This window comes from Ruditapes philippinarum, unplaced genomic scaffold (genome assembly GCF_026571515.1).
Source record: "Ruditapes philippinarum isolate M1 unplaced genomic scaffold, ASM2657151v2 ctg1396_1_1_1_1, whole genome shotgun sequence".
Classification (NCBI taxonomy): domain Eukaryota; kingdom Metazoa; phylum Mollusca; class Bivalvia; order Venerida; family Veneridae; genus Ruditapes; species Ruditapes philippinarum.
In genome coordinates, this window is record NW_026859488.1 from 41,110 (window position 1) to 57,535 (window position 16,426).

Below are 16,426 nucleotides of genomic sequence, written 5' to 3' on the forward strand. Positions count from 1 at the left end.
TATGTAAATATTTGAGCAAAATGGAAACAAATTAGTGCCGAGCGAAGAACTTTCCGCCCCTAAACAAAGTAAAAAAATGATAACCGAAACAGCACCCTAGACTTTTTTAAGTATTAATATATTAGTTTTGAACCCGACAATATGCATTCGTAGTGATATACCTGCAACACCCATCAAAAGTGGCCAATGTGCTTACATCAGGTCCTGTCAAGTTATAAATGAAGTCTTCAAACCTGGCATGTGTATAGCCAATGTACAGCATTTCTTTGAAATCTGAAAAAAAGAATTAATGACCAAGGTCTACATTATTCATCATCAACATATCACCAATTGATTTTCACTCAAATTCACTGTTTAAAGAAAATATAAACCATTATTAACTGTTAAGTAACACTAATACACTAGTTCATATGTATACAATGCTTGTAGATTGACCCCTGTAATTGAAGTGTCATCAAATCTGACCTGGATTCACCTACACTACCTAAGACAATTAGTAGGCATTTACACTGGTACTTTTTTAACCTTTAAATGTATGTTTGTTCAGCATTTTATTTAAGCATACCATGTATTGTAATCATACATGTAATCATTGTGATTACTGATTAATTGGTCATGTTATTGATAAAATTATGATTAAATTAAAGGGAAAAAAATATGATTACTGATTACTGTGATTACTCAAAAAATTGTAATCGATTAAATTAAATTAAATTACCGATTACGAATACCCCATGTCTGAACACTACCTACCCCAGCCTTCGAAGCATCACATTGTATAGTAATTGGCTTCGTATGATCAAAGTATGCAAGAACTGGGGCAGATGACAGAATAGTATTGACTTCCTGAAGTGCCTTATTTTGTGCATCTTTCCACTCAAATTCTACATCTTTCTTAAGTAATGCACGCATAGGGGCTGTGACCGTAGCTAATTTTGATAAAAATTTTGACATGTACGTGCACATTCCTAAGTATGTTTGCTCAGCCTTATTATTGGGCGGTTGCTTTTGAGGATCGGGCTTCACACCAGTTTCAGATAGAATAAGACCAAAATAGGACACTTGTGTAACTCCAATTACACATTTGTCAGGATTGAATTTTAACACCACATGTTTGTGCACGTTTTAAGACCTGTATCAAATTTGAGTCATTTTAGTCCTTTGTCTGTCCGTATAATAAACGCCTTGTAATCTTTCGAAGGCTTCATCAAGTTTCTGTTGAAATATGTCCTGTGAACATATAAGTCCAAAAGGTAATCGCTTGAATCGATACCTACCAAATGGTGTGTTAAAGGTTGTGTAATATGATGAAGTTTCATCCAATTTCACGCTCCCGTAACCACTTGTGGCGTCCAGTACTGAGAAGTACTTTGCACCTGCAATTTGCGAAGTGACTTCTTCGAAAGTTCTCATAGGGTAATGAGGTCTGTACAGGGCTTCATTGAGTGCCTTGGGGTCCAGACATACCCTTAGTTTTTTTTAGTTTTGGGCTTCTCTACAATCACTAGATTGTTAACCCATTCAGTTGGATATTTGACCATGTCAATTATTTCAAGCCTTTCCATCCGATCAAGTTCCTCTCGTAATTTGTCTTTTAATGCGACAGGAACCCGTCGAGGTGGGTTTACGACTGGTATAGAGTCGGGCCTCAAATGTAATTTAACTTCACCTGACATTAAACCAATGCCATCAAATACAGGTTTAAATTCATTGAGTATAGAGGGCTTGTAGCCAGTCTCAGGAGATATTTCCTGGCTATCTAATGTGTAAACAATTTTGATTAAATTTAGGTCAGTTGATGCCTGGAGGGATAACAGGGGTGATGATGTAGTTTCTGCAACATAAAATGTAATAGGCATAGTGACTTGTTTACAGGTTACTTTTAACCTAATTGTACCTTTGACCTTAAGGCGGTTGCCAGTATATGACGAAAGCTTTGCACTTGAGGGTTCTAAGGGGTACTTAATACCAAGGTGTTTGAATTTTGATTCTGGCAAGATATTGACCTGACTTCCTGTGTCAATTTTAAATAAGATGTTGATACAATTTGGACCTATGCTTAAAGTGGCAAATGCTTGATCTTTTTGAGATAAAGAAATATTTACCGTATTAACATAGAAATCAACATCAGAATTTTTGGAACTATCATAATCCGTATTTGCCTCAATGTCATGCACTGTTTTTGCTCCCTGGAGTATTCATAATTTTGACAGATTTGAATAGCTTTTTCTAAGGTTAAGTCCTTTCCTTGATTTATTAATTTCTCTCTAATTTTGTTCGAATTTGTCCCAAATACAATCCTGTCACGTAACATTTCATTTAAATTTAGAAAATCACAATCTTTAGCTTTAAGTCTTAATTTTGTTACAAATGGGTCTATTGATTCGTCTTTTTGGATTTCGTTGAAGAACTGGTATCTGGAAAAAAGTGGATTAAGAGTTGGTCTCAGATAGTTTCTAAATTTTTCATAGAATGTATCTAGCTTCTTTGCATTTCCCTCCGTTATGTCTGTCCAAGAATGACGTATGTCACGACCTTTATCACCAAGCCACAAAAGTAGGTATGACACTTTTTCCTTTTCTGGTTTGTCTGCTAGAGGTCCACTAAATACTAAATTTGCATGTCGTACAATTTTTTCAAATGCCTCTGGTAAATTGGTGTCGTCCCATCTCATTGATGGCGGTACAATTCCTTCCTTTTTTTACTGTTAATTATTTAGTCCATAATTAATTATCCATCATAACAAATATTGAACAGTATTTAATCCAATATATATTAAAACATAGTATTGTTTATGTCCAAATTATTTCTGACACCATGTAATATTTGGTACTTTGTATAGACAATAGTCTATAATATTATAATGACATCTAAGTCATTGTATAAACAACTAACACAAAGTGTGTCTTGACTGTTTAATTTATTCACTCCAAGTGCGCTGTAGCTGCATACATTTAAGCGGGAATACATGTTAAAGAGAATCATGGGAAGTATAGACTTGCTATAGTGATAACATAAATGAATTATAAGTACATAACTCTACAACCCCCTTGACACATTATCTGCTGTAAACACCAACAGTTGCACTGAAATAATGAAATTTCATACCTAGAAAGGCTGTATACATCCATTCTTCCAAAATATCAGCTTTTCATGGTGTAATCAATGAAGACAAAGTACTACAAAGAATTCTGACAGTTCAAATGTCCCTCTCTTTAGGTCAGACACTCACATTGATATTTCCATAGACTTACATTATAAGAAATGGTCCCTAATCCTACTTTAAAATTGAGTTTTCATGCTAAAGAGGAGATTTTTCTAGCAGAATGAAATGCCTGAGACATAAAAATGTTCCTGTTGTATAGTGGTAGCCAACCGAATTTTTTGCAAAATGACTTCAAAGAGGATTACCCCCCATTTCATTGAAATTTTCTGCTGATCACAGGACTAACATACACTTTTTATAAATGCAAATATCCAAGTCAAAATTATCATAGAGACTCATGAAATATTTCATTTTCTTCAGAAAACAATGTAGTGTTACTTTTTAAATTAGTTTTTATACCTAAAAATACCCCATTCTCATCCAATCACCTCATGTATAAAGTGATTCATACGGTTTTCCCTGCACTTTTTTCAGCCAATCGCTGGCCATGTTACAGTGCGATTCCCTGACCTATATCCCGTACTGAACGGTACTATCTCTGGAAATCAGTTGCTATCAAAATATTGCCACTTTCTTGTTTATTTTTAGGAAAGTAATAATCAATTATATTTTTGTATTTCTTTTTATTAAAATGACTTGTATGGAGCCAAAGTGCGCCACAGATACACTATTACACCTATAATATACCGCATTAAATTTCATACAAAAATAGAAGTATAAACAACAATCACCACCATACATAATAAGGTGTTATTCCGAAAAGAATATTTTGCATGATGATAAAGTCTTTAAGGGAACAAAATATATTGCATAGAAGAAATAACCCCATAATTTCCCCAAATCGACTTATTTTGCATATTTTATCCCCTCCCTACCAGCGCCCAGCGTCTTCCCCTTTCCGTAAAAAAAACCTGCGTCGCAAAAGGAATAATTTTGTATTGTGCAACGAAATTGCATTTGTCGTAAATTCCTAATTATTTCCTTATAGAATGCCAATTTCCTGTGCCCACTTCATCTGTTCTTTGCACAACGTACGGTTCAAACTGCATTGGCCGCCAAGGAACAGTGTAAAAAACAATTACATTATATTTACATAAAAATTCAATTTAAAGACCAATATTCAACATACTCGTATATTGTCTCAACATCCCTTCTTAACAAAGATAATTTCAAGGAACAAACAGTGCAAAAAACAATTACATTTATTTTCATAAAAATTCAATTTAAAGATCAATATTCAACATTTATTGTCTGGACATCTCTTCTTCACAAAGATTATTTCAAACAACAAGTACATGTCCACTGCCAACTTTTTCAATTTCTGTTTTTTCAGCGATCATACCTTTGAATACTTCTATAATAATTCACTCCTTATTTTTTTCCCCAAACTAACAATGTTAACAATCCATATTGTAATAGGTTTCCAATAGAAGGCCAAGTTGACCTGTGTCGAGTTAATATAAGCCCGAGTCGACCCTTTACCACAAAAAAAAACCACAAAGGCTAAACGCCCATGTGAGCAGCGATTTCTCTCACTTAATCGGGAAGAACCCAAAGTTAGCCTCTTGGCTTTGAGGGAAAAGTTATAGCCAAAATTGCTAATTTGATTAGCAAAAAAGCAATTTAAGATCAAATTTTTTAGGAAACTGCACAATCTAGAAGTATATTTCCTTTTGGACGAGACCATTTATTGGATTTGTCATATAAGAAAGAAAATCACCAGCGAAAAGACCTGGAATATTTACAATGACCATGCCAACATTAGGCACCTTACCATGACATGCCTAATCGGGCTTATGACATAAAAAATCACATTTCTAGAAAAATAATGAAGACATTTCGAAACTTTATTTCGTTATTTAGCATAATGTACAACAAACAGAAAGAAAAATATTTGGTAACTGTCACTTTTGTGAGAATTATTACCCCTTTTTTCATGTTTATATAACACATAATTTTCCAAGTCATTAATAAATGTGTTACATATACAAAATATAAAACAAAATAGGTTTAATAACTTCTTTATCATCCAATTCATATCGCCAACACCTTTTAACATACATTTCATTAAGTTGTCAAAGGTAGTTTCAAAGTATAATGTTCAGTGTCAAAGAATTGTCCAAGTAATTATGACAGAAACAGAATATTAAATCCAAATATATATAATAAAGGTACTGGCGCAATAATTTGGAGCAAAATGAAGAAGTTGGACACATTTTTGTTAAGAAATTTACATTGCAACATATTTCTTAAGGACTTCAAAAATTACGTGTCATATAATAATGAAAAAGGGGAAATAATTCTCACAACAGTGACAGTAACCTATTTTTTTTCTATCTGTTTATGTCATATATTATGCTCAATAAACAAACAAAGTTTAAAAGAAATATCTTTATTATTTTAATAGAAATGTGATTTTTTATGTCATAAGCCCGATCAGGCATTTTCACCAGCCTGATGACCGTCATACATGCCAGTAGAGTAGAGAAAATTACTAAATCGACAAAAAAACCACCGTTCCAACAAAAATTAGACGAGAAAGTGCTACAACGCATTTATATTGTCAAGTAATGTCCGTGGTGCTACGCAGGCTAAATGCACATACTATTTACTACTTTTAATCACTTTATGAAAAATATACAACCTTCAGTGCAGACAACATAATGAAACATAAGCAAATAGAACAAAGACAGATAAAACAATAACAAACCAACCATTTTTTCCCGCCAAAAAGTCCTTTGTTCTCCAAGCCAGCTGGTAAATTAGGTCACCTGGGCATTCTAAATCATAGCTAACACGAACTGCCAATGGGAAATCAAGCAGATCATTAAATAAATACTTATCTACAATATAAATAAAGCATACAAAATCAATAATTACAGTTTAAACTTGCTAGTATATTTAAATTATCGCTCTGAAATAAAACCCTCTCTCTTCCTTAATGGCTGCCTGTTTGTCGATGTTTTTTCATTGGCTTACATTGTCACGTGATCAAATTAACAAAGGTGTGGACTAAGTTTATTTCTATTGCAGTTATGCCTTTAATTTTTTTATCATAACTTAATCCCGAAAAAAAAAATATGTTGAAACAACTCCAGAATCATAACAAATATTAAAATTATCGAAAACATTAAATGTCATATAAATTGTAAATTTAGGTTTCACATTTCACCCCTGAACAAAACATAATGGACTCACCCAAAGACAAGCGCCTATTTCTTTATCTAATGATGTATTTACATGACCATGATCAACAAATGTAAACCTAGTGTAAGACCAAAGCTATTGTAAAAATAATACTATGACCACAGCAGATTTCGTACAAATAAATGAGTGCAAGTCAGTTGAGTTTCGGCACCTTTGATGATTCCGATTAAACACCGGTTTAACCGGAGGGGACTTTACGTTTACCCTCCGTCCGCCTGTCTTTCTGTCTGTCAGTCCGTCCACAAAATTGGATCTCGCGATAACGCAAAAATTACTGAAAATATTTTTATGAAACTTGATATATAGATAGACGGCAGTATGAAGATTATGCACGTCTTTTTTTTCTTCCTATGTTGAACATTCTGGTTGCTATGGCAACAAATATTCTGAACATATGGCAAATTTAACACATAAACTGGATCCAGTGATAACTCAAAAAGTGCTGAAAATATTTTTATGAAACTTGAAATATGGGTAGATGGCAGTCTGGAGATTATGCACATCTTTTTTTTCTCCCTACGGTATGTTGAAAATTCTGGTTGCTATGACAACAAATAGCCTGAATTTCAAGATTTCTGATTTAAATTTTTCAGCTTTTTCACTATAAGTTTCTTATTTCTTAAGGTGTTTACTTCAAACTTTAAATATAAGTTTCTGGTCATCAACCACATCATATGTGACAAGGTTTACAACTCTAGCACAAAAATTATCAGTATTACCTCCCTTGAACTTAGAATTTTTATGAAAAAAAAGTTGTCTTTTTAAAATAACTTCTTTATTTCCTAATGTATCTACTTCAAACTTCATATATATGTTTCTTATTATCATTCAACATTTTTGAGAAGATTAAATACTCTAGCAAGACTATTTGCAGAATTATGTCCCCCTTGAACTTAGATTTTTTTTCGAGAAATTGGTATTTTTCACACCAACTTTTTCATTCCTTATATGATTTACTTTAAATTCCCACATCGTAATATATGACAAGGTTGTATAAACATAATTTCCTTACTAGGCAAGGAAACTTAACACATAACTGTGAAATAGAAAACTTAGAACTCAAAAGATTTAAGTTCATTCATGTCATTCATTCACTGGTAAAATTGTAATCAGAATGTTGCTGGGGTTCTAACCGGTAGGGAACTTATGAATTGCTTGCAATACTGTGATAATTGCTTGTTGTTTTTTTTCCTCCTCCGACCCTACCTTTTTTTGGAAAAAATCAGTTAACCAAAATATAAAAAAATGGCATAATGGGATATCTGTTACAACTATAGTACTGGTTTTCGAAAAAAAAAAATACATATATGAAAAAAAAAATACTGTTAAGCATCATGTATTGATACTTGATTCCGGGCAGGCAGGCGAATTGGTTGGGCCATTTTTCGTTACAGTTTTCTCAGCAACTACTTATCAGAGCCTCATGATATTCATTATAAAACATTAACCCATTGTCCCATACCATGGGATTCGATTTTAGCTCTGTCACTCACCAACTTCATGTTTACTGACTTAGTTAAATTCATAATAATGGTCAATGGAACGAATTTTCTCAGCAACTACTTATAACAGCCTCTTGATATTTGGTCTACAGCAGTGATATGATTTCAGGTATGTGGCTCATCCACTTTCCGTTTGCTTACCTAGTTAAATTTCCGGCATTTATTGTAAATGGAAAGAAATTTCCTTAACAGTTTTCTTAGCAACTACATATTACAGCCTCTTGATATTTGGTATTGTGACTGCATTAACACGTTGTCCCAAGTTCAGGTATATCCACTTCCTGTTTACCGACTTAGTTTAATGTTCGATATTAATGGTCAATGGTAGGAAATTTTTGTAACATCACAGCCTCATGAGTCATGTTATTTGGTATACAAATGCAACCCGGCCATTTTGTCTTTGACCCATTTTTATTAAAGTATATCCAAATTTGTACTTCGTCTTGTTAATTATGATGTCATTGTTAAAATTTTCATGATGTAAACACGCTACAAGGGGTGTATTTTTTAGCAACCTGTTCTTTAAAGAAAAGAAAAAAAGAGGTATTTCTATACACTTGTTAGCATTCCTGTTGCTGTCAGCCAAAATACATTACATTTGACACTAACCTTTAAATGACATTAAAGAAATTTATAAACATATTGCTTGTTTTTAAAAAGAAAAATACTTATAAGATCTATTCCGTAAGGTGAGCGATATAGGGCCATCATGGCCCTCTTGTTTCAATTTCCGGATTTTGGAAGTACATTTTAATTGATTTACCCCAAATTTTACCAGAAAATCGTTCGGAATTCAGAATTTAGAAGTTACGGAATTCAGAGATATTTATAACATTGCAAATAGAAGGAGAAATTTCAGAACCCTGAAAAATGTTCGGATTTTAGAAGTTTCCGGATTTTAGAAGTTCCGGAATTCAGAAGTTACACTGTAGTGTCAAAGGGGGATACTCCGTCGTTTGTCGTCATGCGTCAACAATCTTCTTCTTCTCTGAAACTGCTGGGCAGATTTACCTAAAATTTAGTCTGTATCATCCTTGTGACAGTCACACTTAAATTTGCTCATGTCATTTCAATTGGCCCCTTTTAGGGGTCAACAGAGCCAAAAAAATAGAAAAACCTTTAAACATCTTCTTCTACAGAACTAAAAGATGGATGCTCACCAAACTTTGTCTGTAGCATTCTTGGGTAGTCTTTTATCAAGTTTGCTCATATTAAATTGATTGACCCCTTTTAGGGGTCTCTAGGGCTAAAAATAGAAAAAACCTTTAAACATCTTCTACTACAGGACTAATTGATGGACGATCACCAAACTTTGTCTGTAGCATTCTTGGGTAGTTTTTTTATCAAGTATGCTCATATTATTTTCATTGGCCCTTTGTAGGGGCCGCTAAAGCTAAAAGTAAAAATACCTTAAAACATCTCCTTCTACAGAACTTATTGATTGATGATCACCAAACTTTGTCGGTAGCATTCTTGGGTAGTCTTTTATCAAGTTTGCTCATATTAATTTGATTGGCCCCTATTAGGGGCCTCAAAACCTAAAAATAGAAAAACCTTTGAACATCATTTCCTTACTGAAATCACCAAACTTTGTCTGTAGCATTCTTAGGTAGTCTTTTATCAAGTTTGCTCATATTTATTTGATTGGCCTCTTTTAGGGGCAGCTAAAGCTAAAAATAGAAAAACCTTTAAAAGTCTCCTTATACAGAAGTAATGGATGGTTGGTCACCAAATTTTGTCTGTAACATTCTTAGGTAGTCTTTTATCAAGTTTGCTCATATTAATGTGATTGGCCCTGTTTAAGCTGAAGCTTAAATGCCCCAGGTCATAGTATTTTTTCAAATTATATATAGCCCAAATTTAATATTAGAAAATATATACAATGGATACAGAGTCTCTTTATGAATATAAAATAAACGTGTGTTGACTTCACACATAGTAGATATGTTATGTTTTAAACTATTCACACTATAGTTGGTCACAGTATAAATATAATGATGTTGGAATGTGTACATATGTTATGCAATTTTTAGCTCGACTTTTTTTTGAAAAAAAAAGTAGAGGTATTGCTATAGTCTTGGCGCCGTAGCCTTTGCCGTCCGCAAACTTCTACCTGGATCATAACTTTTTTATTTCTTGGTGTATTGACTTCATACTTGGCCACAACAACCCTTGGGACAAGACCTCTCAGTAGACCACACTAACCTTGACCTTCATCCATAAATGACCTTGACCTTCAAGGTTAAAAGTCCAAATTTTGCTTGTTCATGCTGTTATTGGCTGTAACTTTGTTATTTTTAAAAGGATATCCCTTAAAAATTACCAGACAGACCTTGATCTTCATTCATAAATGACCTTGACTTTGAAGGTCAAATTATTGAAATTTTCATTTTTTGGCTGTTATTGGCTGTAACTTTGTTATTTTTGAATGGATTGTCTTCAAACTTGAACATAATAATCTTCAAGGATAACCCTTTAAAATAACCAGACAGACCTTGACCTTCACTCATTAATGGCCTTGACTTTGTAGTTCAAATTATTGAAATTTTCATTGTTTTGGCTGTAACTTTGCTATTATTGAAGGGATCAACTTCATATTATAACAGAACATACTTAAGGACAAGACCTTGTTGTTTATCGTGACTTCACCACGTGACTGACACCAGGTGACACCACCACGTGACTTCACCACGTGACACCACCATGTGACTCCACCACGTGATTCCACCACGTGACTCCACCACGTGTTTCGACCAAGTGACACCATCACGTGACTCCACAACATGTCACCACCACGTGACTTCACCGCATGTCTCCACCACGTGTTTTCACCACGTGACTTCACCACGTGACTCCACCATGTGAAATCACCACGTGACACCACCACAAGACACTCCACCACGTGAATTCACCACATGTGTGCACCACGTGCCACACCACGTGACACCACCACGTGACTTCACCAGGTGTTTCCACCACGTGACTTCACCACTTGACACCACCACGTGACACAACCACGTGTCACCAAGTGACTCCACCACGTGTATCTACTTATAGAATTTTCTATTTTTAGAATTGTGTGTTTCTATTTATAGAATTTTCTATTTATAGAATTGCGTGTTTATATATATATATATCAATTAGTATATTTATATATACAAAATATATAGACAAAACTAATGTGACAAGACAGACCGATTAATTTTATAAAAAGGAAACGTAAAGATTTGATCAAACATTTCTTTGTTTGCTTTTAGAGGAAGTAAAAAGTCGAGCGTTGCCCCCGCCCGGCGGTGGCTCTTGTTCCAAAAGAGATTCAATGGCTTGGAGAAAGTCTTAATGTTATGACATGTTTTTGATGTGAAAATATCTTTCAGCTCTAGAATTCGGACATCATATTGCATCATTGTAAGGTCAGTTGTAGGTCATTAACCAAGAAAAAAATTAGGCCTAAAGAAACATTACATTTCCTTACTAACAAAGTTGAGTTTGTATGCTCAATGTTTTTATTGAATTTTGTTAAAAAATTAAATTTTTTCCTTTTGTTTGTTGAATTGGATTTAAACTTGGAGAAAGCACATTTCAATAAAATTTGGGACATACTGTTGAACCTGAGTTTCATGTGCATAATTGAATTTTGGCATCAGTTATGCTGTTTTTGATATTTTTGAAACCATTGCACATACTTTCTTGTTTTTGATGTATAGAGACTTGAAATTTGGAATGATGTACAGAGACTTGAAATTTGGACCAGGAATGTAATTTCTGATAGGAGTTGAATTAAGATATCAACTGACTACTTTTGATATTATTATTTGATATTGTTTGACCTAGTTTGTCGTTTTTAGCTCACCTGTCACAAAGTGACAGGGTGAGCTTGATCACTTTTCGTCCGGTGTCCGCCGTCCCCCGCGCCCGAAAAACTTCTATTTTAAATAATTCTCATAAACTATAAGCAATTTCACCCCAAAAATTAAAGAATGTTTTTTTGGTACTTTGAAAATTTTAAAAAAATTTAATTCAGGGAAAACTTGGTTGAAATGGAACCCAAAAAGAAAAAATTTAAATATTTTTTTTTTTCTTAAAAAACCCAAAAGCTAAAATTTAGATTTTTTGATGAAAATCTTAGTGAGTTTACCAAAGTTTGTTAAAATAAAGCCTGGGCCCAAAACGGGCCCCCCTTCGGGGTTTTTATTTCCCGATATGCATACGAAAAAACTTAAAAAATTTTTTTAAAAAGCCCAAAAGTTAGAAAGTTTTAGCATAAAAACTGTTCTCTGGGTTACCAATTTGTTCAAATAAGAGCCCTGGGGTCAAAATTGGCCCCGCCCCGGGGTCATTGATTTTCCTTATATGTGTATAACAAAAACTTGAAAAATCTTCTTTGATAAAAACTAAATAGCTAGAGTTTCGATACTAAGCATGAAATATTTTCTAGTGGGTGTCTACAAAGTGTGTTCAAGTAAAAGCCCTGGGGTCAAAATTGGCCCCGCCCCGGGGGTCATTCATTTTCCTTATATGTGTGTAGCAAAAACTTAAAATCTTCTTTGAAAAAACTCAAAAAGCTAGAGTTTAGATATTAAGCATGAAGCATCTTCTAGTGAGTGTCAACAAAGTTTGTTCAAATAAAAGGCCTGGGGTCAAAATTGGCCCCGCCCCGGGGGACATTGATTTTCCTTATATGTGTATAGCAAAAACTTAAAAATCTTCTTTGAAAGAACCCGAATAGCTAGAGTTTAGATATTAAGCATGAAACACTTTCTAGTAAGTGTCTTCAAAGATTGTTCAAATTAAAGCCCTGGGGTCAAAACTGGCCCTGCCCCAGAAGTGTCATTGTTTTTGTTTACTATATGTGTATAGTAAAAACTTAAAAGATATTCTTTTAAAAAACCCAACGAGCTAGACCTTAGATGTTTAGCATGAAACATCTTCTAATGGGTGTCTACCAAGTTTGTTCAAATAAAAGCCCTGGGGTTTAAACTGGCCCCGCTCGGTGGGCCTATATACAGGTGAGCGACTTCAGGGCCATCATGGCCCTCTTGTTTGATGTACCTGCTGAAAATTTGGACAAGGGATTTAATTTCTGATCCTGAATTGAATTTTTATATGAATTGGCCTACTTTTGATATATTTGATATCCGATCGCGGCTTTACCTACTTTTTTTTGTCTTTTATGTTGACTTGAAATTTGGACCAGGGTTGTAATTTGTGTATTTTTTGATGTTGAATTCAATTTTGCTACCAACTTACCTACTTTATGTATTATTGACACCATTTGACCTACTTTCTTGTATTTTGACATTCAGATTTTAAATTTGGACCAGGTTTGTAATTCTGATGCCGAAATGAATTTTGATATCAACTGACCTTTTTTTGATATTTTTGATATTATTTGACCTTCATTCTTCTGTTTTTTGACATACAGGCTTGAAATTTGGACTAGGGGTGTAATATTTGATGCTGAATTGATTTTTGATATCAACTGGCCTACTTTTCATATTTTTTACAATGCTTGACCTCTTGTCTTTTTTTTGAGGTACAATTATGTTACCATACAGAATGTTTAAAAAAAATGTTGTCCCAAACTGTAAACTTCAAACATCTACACCTTACATGTTTGCATGTGACATTTTGTGTTTTCATTCATAAAAGTTATAAAAAAAATTGTCCAGTCAAAATTAATCCTGCTCTAGTGGTCATTTATTCTGCATTTATTCACTATTCATAAAACTCTTGCAACTACAATTTTTACAAAAGCCTTTTCCAAAAAAATTAGGGCAAATATTTTAATTTTTATAGTGATAAGAAATGATGGGTTTGATAGAGATCTTTGGCCAATTAGTGGTTTTTATGTTTATTATGAAAGGGAAAAAACTAAAAAAATATGTTGTAAAATATATTACTAAGGGGCAAATTTAAAATTTTATTAACTTGCCCAAGAGTGGACTTGCTTTACAAGTCTTTTGAAAATTAAATTTTAAAACTTTAAAAGGGTTGTTCTGGTGGCGACACAGGGGGTAAAGGCCCCCCTTGTTTTTATTTCTTACATGATTTGTTTTTTTGGGTATCGGAAAAAAAGGGGTAGCATTAGGGGGAAAAAAAAAATGTAATGCTTTTTATATTTTTTTGCCCCCTTTAGTGGGGGGGCATTTTAAAATTTACCCCTTTTCCCTTTCCCTTTTTTTGTGTCGCACGAAACTCAAAAAGTATTTGACCTAGAGTCATGAAACTTTACAAGAATGTTGATCAGCATGTGTTGTTGTGCACCTGGGTATTTTCGTCTGGATATTTTTAGTATTTTTAGAGTAATTGCCCTTGACTTAGTAAAATTTTGCAATTCTCAACTGGTGTCGCATGTAACTCAAAAAGTATTTGACATAGAGTCATGAAACTTTACAGGAATATTGATCAGCATGTGTTAGTTGTTCACTGGGTAATTTCGTCTGGATTTATGTAAATTTTGAGTTATTGCCCTTGACTTAGAAAATTTTTGCAATTTTCAACTTGTGATGTCGCATGTAACTCAAAAAGGATTTGACATATAGTCATTAAACCTTACGGGAAGGTTGCTCAGCATATTTAGTTTTGCAACTGGGGTTTCGCTTGTGGATTTATCCAGTATTTGTAGTGTTATTTCCCCTGACTTAGTAAAAACCGTTTCATTATGTTGTTATTTGTTCCTTAAGTGCTTGAGTTAGAATCAAGCGTCTTTACAGGAATAATGATCAACATCACTGAATTACAGGAATAATGATTCACATCGCTGTTAATCTATGCACCTGGGACTTTGCAAGTGGATTTTTTTCAGTTTTGTAAGAGTTATGACCCTTGACTTGCAGTAGTATAAATTTGCAATTTTCTTTTTCCAGAAAATTGTGATAGAGAAAAGCGTTTGCCCTGATGGATTTTACCAGCCAGTGAGTGATGACTGCTACAAAGCATGCACTGACTTTAAACACGAAGATGCAGATTTAGTTGCACATTGGGGAATAAGAGTGTTGTATCCAGGAAAGAATACCGATCCGGGGCGTGGATACTGTGATGTGGATAATGAATTTGTAAGCTCGAAAACCTAAAAAATGTACACAAGTTTAGGCCATAATGAGGTCTCTGTCTGTGAAAAATTGGTTGAATTTGAGACTTACTGCCCTGCCGATAAACGCCTTTTACTAGGTAAGAATAGTATGCTTAGAAGAGCTCCTCCAAATTTATGTTATAAATCAATGCTTAGTCATGTTATGTACTTTAAATACTGAAGTCTTGAATTCTTCTGTTAATAATGTATTGGTTATACCAGTGTAGTCAGCTAGTCAACACATCTATACATATTGGTCAGGCTATATTACTGACTTCATTTTATATTGCTGTATATCCACCACTAATTGACTGGGGAAGAGGATATTGTTTTGACGTGGTCTATCTGTCCATCTGTATATCTCAGCAACTAATCATGTCCTTAAGTTTTACAATGTATATTCCTGAGATCAGAGACAAAAAGAAAATTAGAAATTTAAGGCAGATCTATGCAGAAAAGTTTTTTCAAGGTCTTATTTTCTATATTCAAGAAAGTTTACCATAACTTTGTGATATAATTCAACAAATTTGAGAGTGTGGCTTTGTACTTTATGGTATTAAAACCCGATAGGTTCCAGATAGTATCTGCACACAATATTTTAGGTGGCAGCAAGCAAACTTTTAACTTCAAGTCTTCACTTGCTTGAAAAAAAAATGACATCCCAGTCTAGAGGCAACTGTTTTTAATAAGCTAGATAGATGCATGTTTATTTCTGAAGAAAACTCCCTTAGGCTTTGTAGTTGTGGACATATATACTTGACATATATACATAGGATGGAGCTCATCAGTTTACTCCTATTGAAGCAACATTTTACATAGAATATATTTTCCCATAAGGCCATAACTTTAAAAAAAATAGTTTTCATAGGTTGTTTTTAAAATAAATGTCCCCTGTCAGAAATACTGCAAAAATCAGCTTGTATTTGAAATTTGATCCTCCTATGTCTTATTATAGAATATATATTATAGAAAGTTTCTGGCCTTTAAAGCACAATACTTACTGCTTGAATATTCAGACTGTAGCTTCATTCTTGCTGGGGTTTAGTTTCCTCTGTTCCGCTTTACATAGTTTACATGCAATCATTTTTATTGACATCTGTTATTGTAGAAGTTCATATAAAATACATTTTCGAAGGTCTGTAGCCTACAAATGTTCTTTGCAAGTGTATACATGTAGTAAGTGTATAGTAAGTAAAACGAACAATTTCTGGATAGTAAGTCGCACGAAAACAAAATAGTAAGTTTCACGCACAGTTTCCATTAGCATACATATACATTAAAAGAAAGAAAAAGTTCATATGTAAAGAGATAGAAAATACTTATTTCAATTATTCAAGATCAAATATTTCACTTTTTGTCTAAGGACGAATGCTTTATTGGTTGTTTTTATCATATATCAAATGAACTTTTGATGGGATTTGATATTACACGACTCAGTGTTATTATTCTGTTGCGATAGTACTCAGCTGTTCTTTG

The 16,426-nt window shown here is 33.7% G+C and overlaps 1 long non-coding RNA gene across 1 annotated transcript in view; it reads left to right on the top strand.

Moving 5' to 3' along the window:
- Positions 1–16,426, top strand: part of LOC132756682 (uncharacterized) — a 94,007-nt gene that overhangs the window by 40,988 nt on the left and 36,593 nt on the right. Inside the window, exon 2 of the long non-coding RNA XR_009629364.1 lies at positions 14,745–15,048. This is a non-coding gene — a long non-coding RNA (uncharacterized LOC132756682). The remainder of the gene's footprint in view (positions 1–14,744; positions 15,049–16,426) is intronic.